General features: G+C 40.6%; 1 protein-coding gene and 1 long non-coding RNA gene across 1 annotated transcript; one reads left to right on the plus strand and one right to left on the minus strand.

Moving 5' to 3' along the window:
• The window catches only part of LOC146653298 (uncharacterized), a 286,034-nt gene that overhangs the window by 201,432 nt on the left and 69,934 nt on the right, over positions 1 to 14,668 (minus strand).
• On the plus strand, positions 8,110 to 8,680 carry LOC146653302 (uncharacterized). Its single transcript, XR_014907730.1, has 3 exons — positions 8,110 to 8,246; positions 8,320 to 8,490; positions 8,570 to 8,680. It is a non-coding gene; the product is annotated as an uncharacterized LOC146653302 (long non-coding RNA).

The raw sequence follows: 14,668 nt of genomic DNA on the forward strand, positions 1-14,668 counted from the left end.
CGCAACTCTATTAGATAATACATTTACAAATATAATAGAAGAAAATATAAAAAGTGGGCTATTAATCAACGACATAAGTGACCATTTACCAGTCTTTGCATCTTATAATTGCCATTATAAAGTCAACAGCGATGGACACGAGATTATTTACAAAAGAATAAGAACAGAGAAGACGTTAAACTGTCTTAGAAAGTAACTTTCAAAGCAAGATTGGAATATTATATATGAACAAACAGAAGTTAATAAAGCTTACGAAGGATTTTTAAGAACATTTAACACATTACTTGATAAAAACTGCCCAGTAATTGAAGTCAACAGGAAACACAACTATGCAGGAAGACCATGGATGACTAAAGGACTACAAAATGCCAGCAAAAAAAACGAATACCCTATATCAAGAATTCATAAAAAAAGAGAACCATAGAAACTGAAAGGAAGTAAAAAACTTAAATAAATTAACTAACATAATGAGATCCTGTAAAAGAGAGTATTACATTAAAAGGTTGGAACACAATAAAGATAACACAAGAGATATCTGGAATGTATTAAACAGTATAATCAAAGATGAATCAGGGAATAATGATGACCCTGGGTACTTTATAGAAGGGACAAGAAGCATTAATAACATGGAAGAGATGGTAAATGGCTTTAATGAATTCTTCGTAAACATGGGGCCAAAACTGGCAGAAGAAATAAAGGTTGATGGAATAGAAAGGGACACTGGTGAAAATATTGAAAGGAGAAGCTCAATGTTTTTAAGAGCAGTGGAAGAGAAAGAGATTTATGACATAGTTAGAGGACTTAAGAACAAAACCAGTACAGACTGGAATGATGTTGCTATGGTAACAGTAAAGAGAGTTATTGATGGTATTGTAAAACCATTAAAATATATATTCAACTTGTCGTTTCAAACAGCGGTTTTTCCACAAAAAATGAAAGTTGCTAAAGTTATTCCCATTTACAAAACCGGTGAAAGGCATCATTTTACAAACTATAGACCAGTGTCAATACTCTCCCAGTTCTCTAAGATACTGGAAAAACTCTTCATAAAAAGATTTGACAGTTTTGTGGAAAAACATGAATTACTGACAGTCAGTATGGGTTCAGAAGCAACAGATCAACAGCTTTGGCACTGATAGATTTAATGGAAGAGATAACGGAATGTGTGGATAATAAGAGGTTTTCTTAGATCTAAAGAAGGCGTTTGATACTGTTAATCATGAAATTCTAATAAAGAAAATGGAAAAGTACGGGTTTAGGAGAGTGGTTTTGGACTGGGTAAAAATCTATGTAGGGAATAGGCAACAATATGTACAAATAAAGGAATATAAATCTAATTTGATGGATATAGCTTGTGGAGTACATCATGGTTCAGTACTGGGTCCAAAAATGTTTATTATGTACATAAATGATACCTGCAGAGTATCGCAGATTTTAAAGGTTGTAATATTTGCAGATGACACAAATATACTGTGTTCAGGTGTGGAATTGCCACAGGTTTTGGAGATGATCACACAGGAATTAATGATATTAAAGAAATGGTTTGATATAAATAAATTATCATTGAATCTAGATAAAACCAGATTTACGTTATTTGTAAACCAAAAGAAAAACATCAGTGTAGAAATATGTGTTGACAATGTATATTTAGAAAGACTAATTGAAATAAAATTTCTTGGTGTGATCATTGACCACAAGCTCTGCTGGAAGCCACACAGCACTATGTTCGGGGGAAACTGGCACAGGGCCGTCGTGGGGAAAGCAAAGCATATAAGATAAGAAGATAAGATAAGATAAGACTTTATTGATCCCACAACGGGGAAATTTTTGCATCACCTCAGCTCAGGTACAGATATCAGAAGGAAATACAAAAATACAAATAAGTACAATCAGTCATGATCCTGAGTCCATGACTCAGTGATTTTGTGTTTGGTGTATTTATTGTTATTATTTTCATTATTACTTGTGGGCTGTTTTGGGATGGTTTGTGTTTTGGGATTTTAGATTCTGGGTTTCTGGGTTTGTGCTCCCCCTGTTGGTCCCTGGTGTTCGTGTTCCCCTGTCTCGTCAGGTTAATCAGGTCCAGCTGTGTCTCCCACCTGTGTGTGATTTCCCAGTGTTCCTCTGTGTATTTATAGTGTGTGTGTTTCCCTCAGTTCCTCATCGCCTGTGTTCATCCTCTGTCACCCTGCGTACTCTGCATTTCTCCATGAATCCCCTCCATGTTCACCCTCACATCTGAATAAGTGCTGCATTTGAGTCCTCCTTTCTACACTTCACACGGCTGCTGCCCCAGTCGTGACACAATCAGTGAAAAAAAGTAAAAAATACACTATATTCAATGGTAGCATATACAGTATGTGATTATGGATATGGTTGGAAATATGGAAGACATAAACTATATAGCTTGATTTAGCTATTGTACCACTGCTATTCCTATTTATAGACATGTACACACACACACACACACGTACACACTAAATATACATATGTATACATATACAGACATATATACCTGCACATGTCCGTACACATGGAGGGTCCATTATACATGAAGTGGTGACCGTGGATGTTCACAGTGTCCAGTGACTTATGACATCGTGATTGAGGAGTTAGAGTCTAACTGCTGTTGGGATGAATGCTCTGCGAAAGCGCTCCTTCCTGCAGCGAGGGTGTTTCAGTCTCTGACTAAAGGAGCTGCTCAGCCCACTCACAGACTCGTGCAGTGGGTAATGTGGTTTGTGCATGATGGATGTCAGCTTTACTAACATCCTCCCCTCACCAACCACCTCCACAGATATGTTGGATCAGAAAGCCCTGCACATATTATACTGTGCTTTACTACTGCCATATATGAGCTACTGTGTAGAGGTCTGGGGAAACACATACAAAAGTAACACACAAACAATAACTATAATACAGAAAAGGGCCATTAGATTAATAATAATGTGGGTACAGGGACCCTACAAATGCACTCTTTCTCAAAATGCAAGCTATTAAATTCCAAGACTTGGTGAAGCTTAAAACAGCGCAAATAATGTATAAAGTAAGAAATAAAATGCTTCCAAAAGAAATCTGTAAATTGTTCATAGAAAGAGACGGTGGGTATAACTTAAGAGGGAAGTGGAATTTAAAAATACGAAGTGCTAGAACAACTTTAAGAACTATGTCTATCTCAATTGCAGGAGTTAAATTATGGAACAGTCTAAAAGAAGAAATAAAAGACAGTAAAAACATAAACCAGTTTAAAATAAAATATAAAAAACTAATTTTAGATAATTATAAGAATGAAGAAAACAGTGTTAACCCAGGACGGTGATGTTGCTGGTAATGGTGTTGTGGTTCTTTTCGGTTTTTGTGTTAGTTTTTTTCCATAACTTGTGAATCTGCAAATTTACACATTCTGTCTTTTTCATATGAACGAAACTATACTGTGGTGGGGCTTGATTATTTCTTGTTTTTGGTTTATGTATGTTTGTTTTGTTTTGCTTTACTTTTGCTAAAAGAGACTAAAAGAAAATTAAATGAATGAGAGGTAAAACTTGAGGGGGTAGGGACAAATAAGTAAATACTTCAGCCTACTCCTTTTCAAACAAATAATGGAATGATATTTTGCAATGACTGTGAAGGCACATGTTTGAAATGTTTGAAATAAAAATGAACTGAACTGAAACATAAGGATGGCAAAATGGAGCTACAGATAATCTAAACTGGGATAAACTGAACAGCAAACCTGAACATGAAGGAAGGATAGCAGGGTGAACACACGGTTGATACACAGATGGACCAGCGATCAGCACGCAAGTAGACACGACTTAGATACACACAGAAGAACAAAGGGAGATTACACACAGGTGGGGAACACACAGCTGGACCTGATGATCCTGAAGAGACGGGGGGAAGTAAACAGAATACACTGACATAAGACATGGACTTTCAAAGTAAAAAAGGAAACAAGAAACGGTTCATAAAGACGCAGACTCGACACTGAACTAAACCTACACTAAACACGAGGGCACAAGACACAAAAGGACAATTGTTTAAGGGGGCATTTCCCCTCTAGCCACCGGAATATAGCCAGCCCTGGTGCACAGTAAAGAAATCATTTGACTGGATAGGATATTCAGGATAAAGAGATTTTTTTATATGTATGAATGCACAGTCTAAATGTAGGTGTCGATAAAGTTAGAGGGGAAACGTTGGATTAAAAATGCCTAAACCTCAAAAATAAATAAATGCACAGTGCATCTGGTTTCTTTACAGATTCAACAGACAGCTGTCCACCTTTTCTCATTTTTACAGCTTCTAGTATAAAATATCGTGGTTTTGGTGCTCATTTGCTAATAAGACCTCTATTGGGCATATACATGCATAAACCCAGACTGCAGTTCTTACTAGTAAATATTTCCATCCATCCATCTTCATCCGCTTTATCCGGGCCTGGGTCGCGGGGGCAGCAGCCTGAGCAGAGAGGCCCAAACCTCCCTCTCCCCAGCCACCTCCTCCAGCTTATCCGGGGGAACACCAAGGCGTTCCCAGGCCAGCCGAGAGATATAATCTCTCCAGCGTGTCCTGGGTCTGCCCCGGGGCCTCCTCCTGGTAGTAAATATTTATAGCTATTTAATATTAAGAGTACTCCAAGACTATTAGACAATATACCGTATGTGTTTTGTTTATCCTGCTTTTGGTTGGAATTTATAAGTACAATTCTAATTTTCAAGACAGAAATATTTCTTGCAAATGATGTATCATTGTCTTTAACTGTCACAGCTCCTCCTTTTCACCCATGGTTCAGTATGTTGAGCAAAATACACGTTACAATACATTCATCTTGATCAACCCAGCTAGTGCTTTTTTTGGGGGGTGGGGGGGGGGGGCATTTTTCAGTAATGTTAATTAAATCATTTAAAATGTATTACAGACCTATGTCTGTATTACAGTGGGGGGTTTGCAACATAGTATTACATCAGGCAGCACGGTGGTTAGCATTGTTGCCTCACAGCAAGAAGGTCCCGAGTTCAATTCCACCATCGGGTGGGGGCCTTTGTATGTGGGTTTTTGCATGTTTGCATGTCTGGGTACTCCAGCTTTCTCCCACAGTCCACAGACATTAGTGGGGTCAGGTTAATTGGAAACTCTAAACTGCCCATAGGTGTGAGTGTGACTGGTTGTCTGCGTCTATGTGTTAGCCCTGCGACAGACTGGCGACCTGTCCAGGGTGTAACCTGCTTCTCGCACTAAGGCAGCGGGGATAGGCTCCAGATTGAACACACTGGAAATCATCAATGTCAAAAAAGCACACACTAAAAAGAGACCACATCTCCAACTAAAGACCTACTTGCCGTTGTCTCTCTTGAGGTTCACCATGCCAAAATTATCGACCAACTAACGGATTCAGGCTGATTAACCCTGTCATGCATGAATTATGACCACGACAATCAGAATTTTTTCTTTAGTCTTTTTACTCCTCTTTACGCATGAAAAAATGAATAAAATACTTAAGAAAAAAAAATCCTGATTGAGGTGGTCATAATTCATGCATGACAGGGTTCAATAACAACAATTACAATGAAGCATGTCATATATCTATAGTGACATTAAACGACCAGTGGGTGGCAGGTATGGAGTGAGGCATCAGTGTCCAATGTAGTGGTTTATGTGCAAGTGCAATCCCATCAACACTGACGCAAATACAAGGAAACAGCCTTTGAACAGCTGTGTCCACTGTAGTGACCACTATGCATGAAAGGGTTAAACTGACGTTCTGTCTTTGAAAGAGGCATAGAGAGAAACCAGCTTTGGTCCTTTTCAATACTGAAACCGCTTGGGTCTTGCATGACTCCAGACTCCTTGCTAGCTACATGTAGCCTAATCTCTGCTCCTCCTGTTTTATTTATATTATTATATTTAATAACTATGAAAAAACAGTATCTCTCTTTTCTGTAAACTTTTGGCCAACCATCTTATTTTGCAGAAATGAAAGTTAGACACAAGCCATGAGTTCACATATCTCCAGGAGCATGCATCACTTTGCAAAACTTAGTGATATACACAGAAAATGTTATATGCTTTTATGCATGCTTTTATTCTACATAAAAACAAACAAACAAAAGGGATTGAGGACAGAAAACAAATCACTTGACACTTGGATTGAAACTGTGCGGGGATGTGAAGTGTGATGTTGTGTGTATGTTTTTACCTACCAATTTCAAGCAGGCTCCCTTAAAGAGTAAATATGTAATGACTGCCATTGCACTTACACGCTTTCCCCTCTCATCACTTGAGCCAGACTTCTCAGTGGCTTCTCTTCCCCAAAGACAGCTCATCAGTATTCTGCTGCTTCACCACCTGACAGGACGCCCGATTGCTGTAAACAACATCGTACATTTTGCGTGCAACAGCTGCATCAGAGCGCAGCCGTAATGTCACAGAGTGCTGAATTCCTTCTTTCATCTTAAAACACACACACACACACACACACACACACACACACACACACACACACACACACACACACACACACCAATAGGCTGCAATCAGTTGAAGAGACTTTACTGGGATCAGACCAAACTGCCCCCCCAACACACACTCACACCTTATTGCTTTAGTAATTCATAGTACAGTATGACTAGGTATCATACCACAACAAACAACCATTAGCTAGTATTCTGTTCTTTTGAATGTTCCTCCTCTGATGGTGACTGTGTTGTTTGGCCTCATTTTTTTTTCCCACCACGTCACATGTGCAAAAACAACAATAAAGCTTTAACAATTGAAAGAAAAACAAAACACACTGTACATTGGTAGCGTATGTGCACCTACCCAGTCATACAGTCTTCTCACTTATGTATGTGCTCCGTATACACATTTTAATGCATAGCTGGTGCACTTGGATTCATTCAGCAGATATTTCAATCTTCAGATACGATGATACCGTATACCAGTTCTGAAAGATTGACTGAGCTTATATACTGGGACCATCTGCAGAATAACAATTATTCAGCAAACCAGGAAGACAAATTCTCTCTTGATTTGCATATTTTCTCAGACAAATTCAAGTCTATTAAGTTTGGTTATTTTGGCTTCACAGTTCTACAGTTTGTGGTTTTTTAGGCATAAATAATAATGTAAAAAATCTCTAGGCAGATTTACATTAATCCCCATAAGTTCTCATATGCTGTAATACATCACATCAGTGATTCTAAGGTGACAGTCAATCACTCAGCACCAGGATGCAGGATTCTTAAATCTACACTCACCTCCTCCACAAATGACATAAATACAACATTTGCCAAACTAAGGAATTATGATGATACTCACACTGAGTTAGATTTTACCAAGAGAAGCAGCAGGAAACCACCATGTGTGATTCATTATTCATTGTTGCAAAGAAATCCTTGAATCCAGTCAAACTAAAGCTCCATCTGACAGCACAGCAGTGGGAGCAAGTGTATGCAGTGTGGGTGTAGCCAGTGGCGGTCCTAGCCTGTTCGGTGCCCTGGGAACCCCCCACCCCCCAAATTATGTCTGAGCATCTAAAAGTCACATACATGTTTTATATATTTAGTTCAACAAACATCCTCAAAGTTTCTATGCTAGAAGGTTGTGCATCCATCTGGGGTATCTAAGCTCAAAGGAATAATGAAAGAAGAATAATCAAGTAGAATGAACATGTTTCCCCACTGACCGAGTTCTTGAAAACCATGATCACTAATCAATAAAGACTCAAGCTGCAAGGCAAAAATGCATACACCATCTGTAAGCCAAGCAGGACTGGGCATGGACATGAAGATGAGCAGGTAAACAGTTATTGTCATGGTCCCTGTGCCCCGCTGGTCAATCCTCTATTGGGCAATATGTTTGTGGTTTGTTTGCTCTCTCGCTCTCGCCCTCTCTCTCACTCTCTCTCTCTCTCGCCACGGCGATGCTCACTGCGGGCTCCCGCTGCTGGCCCACACACCTGCTCATCACCACACCGGCCGCTGATCCCAGCTGATTACTGCACTACTTAGATGGCGAGTCTGCACTAGTCTTTGCTGGATCGTTGAGCTATCAGTGTCAGTTAGACTTGTGTTTCTGCTTGTCATGGTCTGGTTGGGCACCTGCAGGTCTCAGACAGCGGCTCCTCCTCCTTTAGGCGGAGTCCGGTTGCCCCTCCCTGGCTGACCACCTGTGAGCAATCGTGCCAGCGGTATATCAGACCTGCGCTCTCAACCACTCATCGCCTGAGTATCTGCTATTCCCATGTTAGTTCAGTGGAGCATCCTAAACCTTGTCTTAACGCCGTGTGATGACTGACCTGTCTTTTCTTGTCCTCAGCGATAGCACCCGGAGTGGAGATCTTGTTCCCCTCGCTCCCGTCCTCCTGGACCTGGGCCGCCAGCTGCTTACACAACGTGGCCTGCCGGCCCACCGCTCACCTGCCTGCCTCCCCACGCCTCGACCGCTTCCGGGTTTTCCGCTCCACCTGTCCCCTCCATCTGAAACCAAGTAAGGCAATTCAATTCAACTGCGGAGGATTATTGGTTGTCTGCTGGATCCCTCTGATCGTGATCTCCTCTTGTTCCAGTGCCCCCGGCCCCTACCTAGTCCTGTTTCTACCTCCCCGCTGTCCCCGCTGTTCAGCCGTCTCCTAGAGGTGTCTAGGTCGCCCTCATTATCACCGACGAATCCTACGCGCCACTAGTGTGGTGGCGTCGCTTTGTGTTTCACCTTTGTTTACCTGTGGGCGGAAATAAATCATTTGTTTTCTGTCACCTCGCTTCCGGGTTGGTTTCTGCGCCTGTGTCCATCCCTGTTCCCTCGTGCCGTTGAGCCGTGACACTGCTAACCTGTACTTTGAGAATTTCTTATAATTATCCTGCTAACCTGACGTTTTGTGTGTAGATCGTTTTTGGAACCCGATGCGGAGAGGAGTGATTGAGGGGGAACGTTTTTGTACAGAAAGTGTGGAACACCCTTCTCCCAACCCTGTTTCCCACGGACCCTGGCGACCCGGACCCGTTTCCCCTGCACGTTGTATATAGCCACTTGGTGTATGTGTTCACTGTAAATAAACGCACTGTCCTTCGCTTAAAGGAAAACCCTGGCCTGCGCCTGAGTCTCTCTCGGAAACCTTATCAGTTATAATGCTCAGTGAGTTTTTAAATGCACTCACATTACTTGCTTCCCATGGCTGCTGGAAGGTGAGGTCTTTTCAACTGAGGGATTCATCTCCTCAGGGCAACAGAAATGAAACAACATGTTGGGAGGATAGTCTTGCTATTAACTGCCGTGTGTGTAAGAAAAAATGGATTCCAGCAGCGTCCAGAGCAGAATTGGAGTACAGTGATCTTTGCACAGTTAAACTTCCTGAAGGGCCTTTTTTAGTCATTATGATTAAAATTCCGCTCACACACATAAAATCCTTTCACAATCCTGTGGATCTACTTTCAAAACATTCCTGCTTCTCTGCTTCTATCTCCTAAAGACAAAAGACTTGCATAACACCTGCAAAGACATTTTAATTGACACAAATGTAGTGAATCAGGGCATGTTTCTGGAAAATGACTAATACTGAAGCAGCTATAATAAAGCAAAGCTACATCTATTACTGGAACTCCATCATCAAGAAGAAGCAGAAATGCAAAGGTGCTCCTGTTGTATCTTCTTTTTACATAGACATGGATATTATAACACAAGCATGTTTTCAGTATTAGAAAATTGAAGCATAGACCTGCATTAAATAAGGCTACGTTCACTCTGCAGGTCTTGATGCTCAATTCCGATTTTTTGATCAAATCCGATTTTTTTGTCTGCTCGTTCACACTACAAATAAAATGCGACAGCAAACGCGCTCTAGTGTGAACGCTCAAAGCGGCCGCATGCGCAAAAGATGTCACACACAACGCGCTCTGTTTAGACCCAGACCAACAGTATTGTTTGACTGATGGCCTTAATATAAAGACTTCGGACTTTACGTTTCCCAATTTTTGCTTTAAGTTATTTTGTTATTTACATAATAATGTAAATAACCTAATAAGGATCCTTATTGCTGTTTGAGAGGAGCGGTGCTTCAAAGGATAGCTGCAGATTTCTGTCAGAATCTGCAGATTATACAGAACAAATAAAATGTTCACGTTTCTCCAACGTTGTCTTCCCAACAGTTTAGCTGACATCTATACTGGATGGCCAGGAAGCGTTCGCGATGTCTTCTCCGGCGCTGATAATTGGCATTTGTCTTGTGTCAGTGACGTAAAAGACGGATTTAATGCGACATGACCATCAAACAGCAGTCGCTTTCTAAAACATTGGATATGCATCAAATTCAGGACCACATACGAAAGTGACCCAGATCGGATGTGATAATATCGGATTTGTGCCGTTCACACTGTCACACCATGATCGGATATGGGTCGCATAGGGTCAAAAAAATCTGATTTGATGCGCTTTCCCCTGCAGTGTGAACGTAGCCTAAGTGATATTACATTATCCTGCGTGGCCTTCAGTCTGGCCTTTGTAATTAAAACATTGTGGGCCTGTTGACTCATCATCACATCAGAAGAATCATTTGTTTTTTAGGCCAACCAGCCTCTGTTCCCTGCCAGAAAACAAGAAAGGAAAACCTTGTCAGCCTGTGCTATCCTATCTGCACACCACGTGGCAGAAAGAAAGTGGAGGAATAAAAGATGATCAGCACAAGAAATATATGAAAAAACAGCAAGTGAAAAAGAATGGAAACAAGACTAACAGCACAATAAAAGCTGACTCTCAGTTCATCCCTCTGTGTCCTGTGCGTCCTGTATTTGTGTCCAATCCTGCCTGCCACACAGCAAACACGACATGTCTCCTCTGTGCTGAAGTCTACTGCACCTCTCGCTGTTCTACAGAACAGCCACACCACAAAAAATAAATTGCTGCAAATGGAAAATACAATCTTCTTTTGACTATAATGGTACTGAAACATAAGAAATAGTAACAGCCACAAAAACAAAAGTCTAAAGATGACCTGTGTTCCCTGAAAGCAGCACTGTGGGTTTTCCTGTCTGCAAAGGGGAAAAAGCTTAGAAAAGTTACATGATATTAACCAGGCCAACAGAGAAGAACAGACTGACACTATTGTGTAGAGAATTTGTTAATCTCATATGTTTTGCATTATTGACAAACACAGTTACTATAACAAATTGTGATGTAAGAATAACTTGTCTGATTTTGTTTGTTTTGTTCAGACACAATTTTTTATATTATTATTTTTAATGAATAGCTTCGAGCTCCAGGGCTACAGCCTGTTTTACTATATTTTCACTAATATGTTTCATGTTTTCTGAAAATGCTGATGTCGTTATGGCCTACTGTGTTTAGGAAAGACAGAAAACAGCACAATAATCCCCAGCTGTCAGGCAAACGTACACACTGATTATGTGGGTGCCTGTTCCTGCTCGGACTCCCTTTTACCCATGTATCTGGTTTTTGCCACATGTCTCTAAAGGCTACGTCAATTTACCTTCAAAATGTAGCTGAAAGAATCTCAGGTCTGCTGTCGCTGAGCTGCATAAAAAATTAATGTGCTAGCATTACTATTCATGATTGGAAATGTCTTGCATTGACCAAATATTTGATTTTTGTGCTTTTGGGGTCGCTAATGGACTGCTGTGTAGTTTTATACTACAACTACAAAGATTGATTTTAAATATCATGCATCATCCCAGTAAAAATAAATGAACTGCCTCCACCTGACACCATCATCCTATCATTTCTTGCCTAATTATCTAAGTCTGCCTAAATTAGCTTTTGTTACAGATGTTGTTAATTACCTGAAGCATTTTCTCCAGTAGGATGCACAAGTTGACCTCTCTCTTTTAAAACGATTTTTCAGTCTTTTAGGACTGCTTTCACTGGCTTCCATCTGCAATCCAACTGTCACTTTAGAGGCTCAGTTTCTATCCCCAAAGTCATGCCTTTGGGTATGGCCTTCCAATATGGATTCATCCCACGTTGCACATCTTTCAGGTAAAGCCCGTGAGAAAAAGGGGCTTCCAAGCTGCCCCCAGATCCTCACCACATACCTGAGACGCATGTTTATCCCTATCTATATGGTTGCCTTTTCCCAGGCTTGCTGAATGTGTTAGCTATCCAATCGTTTTTGTTTATTGACTCCTTTTTTTGTCATTTTGTTCTATTTTTTGGATACATTTTTGCATTGCCCTCCGAGTTTTTTCTGTCTAAGAATTGCCCTGAGAGTGTGTGTCTTATTACTCTGCCAGAATAAACACAGCCTTGCATCTGCACCAGATAGGCTTACTTCCCCGTAAGGGTAAGGTAAGTCAGTTTGAGTACTGCGAGTAAAATGCATTTGATTTCCCCCCGAACATTCAGATTAGTGCAGCATGAATTCATTCATGAGGGGGAAATTACAGTGAGAACATGTAGAGGCTCTGTTAGATGGATAACATAGTGAGTTCAGTGCATTGATGTGACATTGTCCTGAAGGATTTAGTTATTCTCCATGGTTAAAGAAATTGCACTAATTAATTCATATTTATTTAACTTTGGGCTGACTCAGCATGTAACAGAGGCCACACATAATAGAGGACACACTCTTGACCTACTGATCTCCAAAGGCCTGAGCATTTCAAAGGTTACTGTGTCTGATGTGGGCCTGTCTGATCATTACTGTGTTTTCTTTGAAAGTAAAATCTCAGCCCACACAAATATATCAACAACAGTGATCACAAAACGGTGTATAACTGAACACAGTAGTGCAATTTTTAACCAGGTCTTCCCATTAACACCTGACCTGCCCAGAGGGTCAGTCAATGAGCTCGTCAATAGCTTCAATGCTAACATGTTAAATGTAATGGACACTATTGCTCCCATTAAGGTGAAGGTTATCTCTGGAAGGAAAAAGTCTCCATGGAGAAACTCCACACTGGTGAAAAATGAAAAAAGAGAGTGTAGGAAAGCTGAGCGCAGATGGAGAAAAACAAACCTCCAGGTTCATTATGACATTTATAAAGAGAAACTTCACAATTATAATTTACAACTGAGGAATGCAAGGAGGTCCTACTTCTCTGACATCATCACTAAAAACAGCCATAATGCTCGGGTCTTATTTTCTACAGTTGACAGGCTAACAAACCCTCCTGTGTCAGTGGCAGCTGAACTTCATTCGACCATGGCCTGCAATGACTTTGCCAAATTCTTCACTGAAAAAATCCAAAAAATTAGACAAGCAATTGGTACATCAACAGCAGATCCAGGATATGTACTGTGTCCACCAAAAAACTGTTTAAACACCATGAAACAGTTTCACCCGATTAACAGCAAAGACCTGCAGGACATCTTAGGTCAACTGAACTCCTCCTGCTGTTTAGATGTCCTGCCAACAAGTTTTTTCAAAAAGGTCTCAAAGACTTTAGAGTCAGACCTGTTACAGATCGTCAACTTTTCTTTATTATCAGGTGTGTTTCCAGAACCACTAAAAACTGCTGTAATAAAACCTATACTGAAAAAGGACAATCTTGACAAGACACAAATGAACAACTACAGGCCGATCTCAAATCTCCCATTTTTAAGTAAGATCATTGAAAAAGCAGTTTCTCAACAGCTCAGTTACTTCTTAAAACAGAATAATTGCTACGATGCCTTCCAGTCAGGTTTTAGACAGAACCACAGCACTGAAACCGCTCTGACCAAAGTGTTTAATGACATATGTCTGAATACAGACAGTGGAAAAATGTCAGTCCTAGTTTTACTGGATCTCAGTGCAGCATTTGATACAGTTGACCACAACATATTACTCAAACGACTGGAGAACTGGACAGGTCTTTCAGGAACTGTACTAAACTGGTTCAAAACATACGTAGAAAACAGGAAATACTTTGTATCAATAGGTAACTTCACATCTGAGCAGACAAGTATCACATGTGGAGTTCCCCAAGGTTCCATCTTGGGACCCCTTCTGTTTAACATCTACATGCTCCCACTGGCACAGATTATAAACAACAACAAAATAAACTATCACAGCTATGCAGATGACACACAAATATATATCACAATGTCACCAGGAGACCGAGGCCCTGTACAGGCTCTTGGTAAATGCATTGAGGAAATCAATGACTGGTTGTGCCACAATTTTCTCCAGCTAAACAAAAACAAAACTGAGGTAATAGTCTTTGGCGCCAAAGAAAAACGATTACAGGTCACCAGAGAACTTCAATCTATACATCTAAAAACCACAAACCAGGCGAGAAATTTGGGTGTAGTGATGGATGCAGACCTAAACTTAGAAAAACACATTAAGACAATAACAAAGTCAGCTTACTATCACCTCAAGAATATTTCAAGGATAAAAGATCTGATGTCTCAACAGGACCTGGAAAAACTAGTCCATGCATTCATCTTTAGTAGGCTTGATTACTGTAACAGCATCTTTACAGGTCTACCTAAAAAATCAGTCAGACAACTACAGCTCATTCAGAACTCTGCTGCTCGAGTCCTCACTAAGACCAAAAAAGTGGACCACATCAGTCCAGCTCTGAGGTCCTTACACTGGCTGCCTGTCCGTCAGAGGATAGACTTTAAAGTTCTGATGCTGGCCTATAAAGCTCTGAATGGTTTAGGACCAAAATACATCAATGACCTCCTGACCCAGTATGAACCATCCAGATCCCTCAGGTCATCTGGATCC

The sequence above is a fragment of the Rhamphochromis longiceps genome, linkage group LG15, assembly GCF_057381845.1.
Source record: "Rhamphochromis longiceps isolate RC_006_pf linkage group LG15, R_longiceps_female_GT1.1, whole genome shotgun sequence".
Classification (NCBI taxonomy): Eukaryota; Metazoa; Chordata; class Actinopteri; order Cichliformes; family Cichlidae; genus Rhamphochromis; species Rhamphochromis longiceps.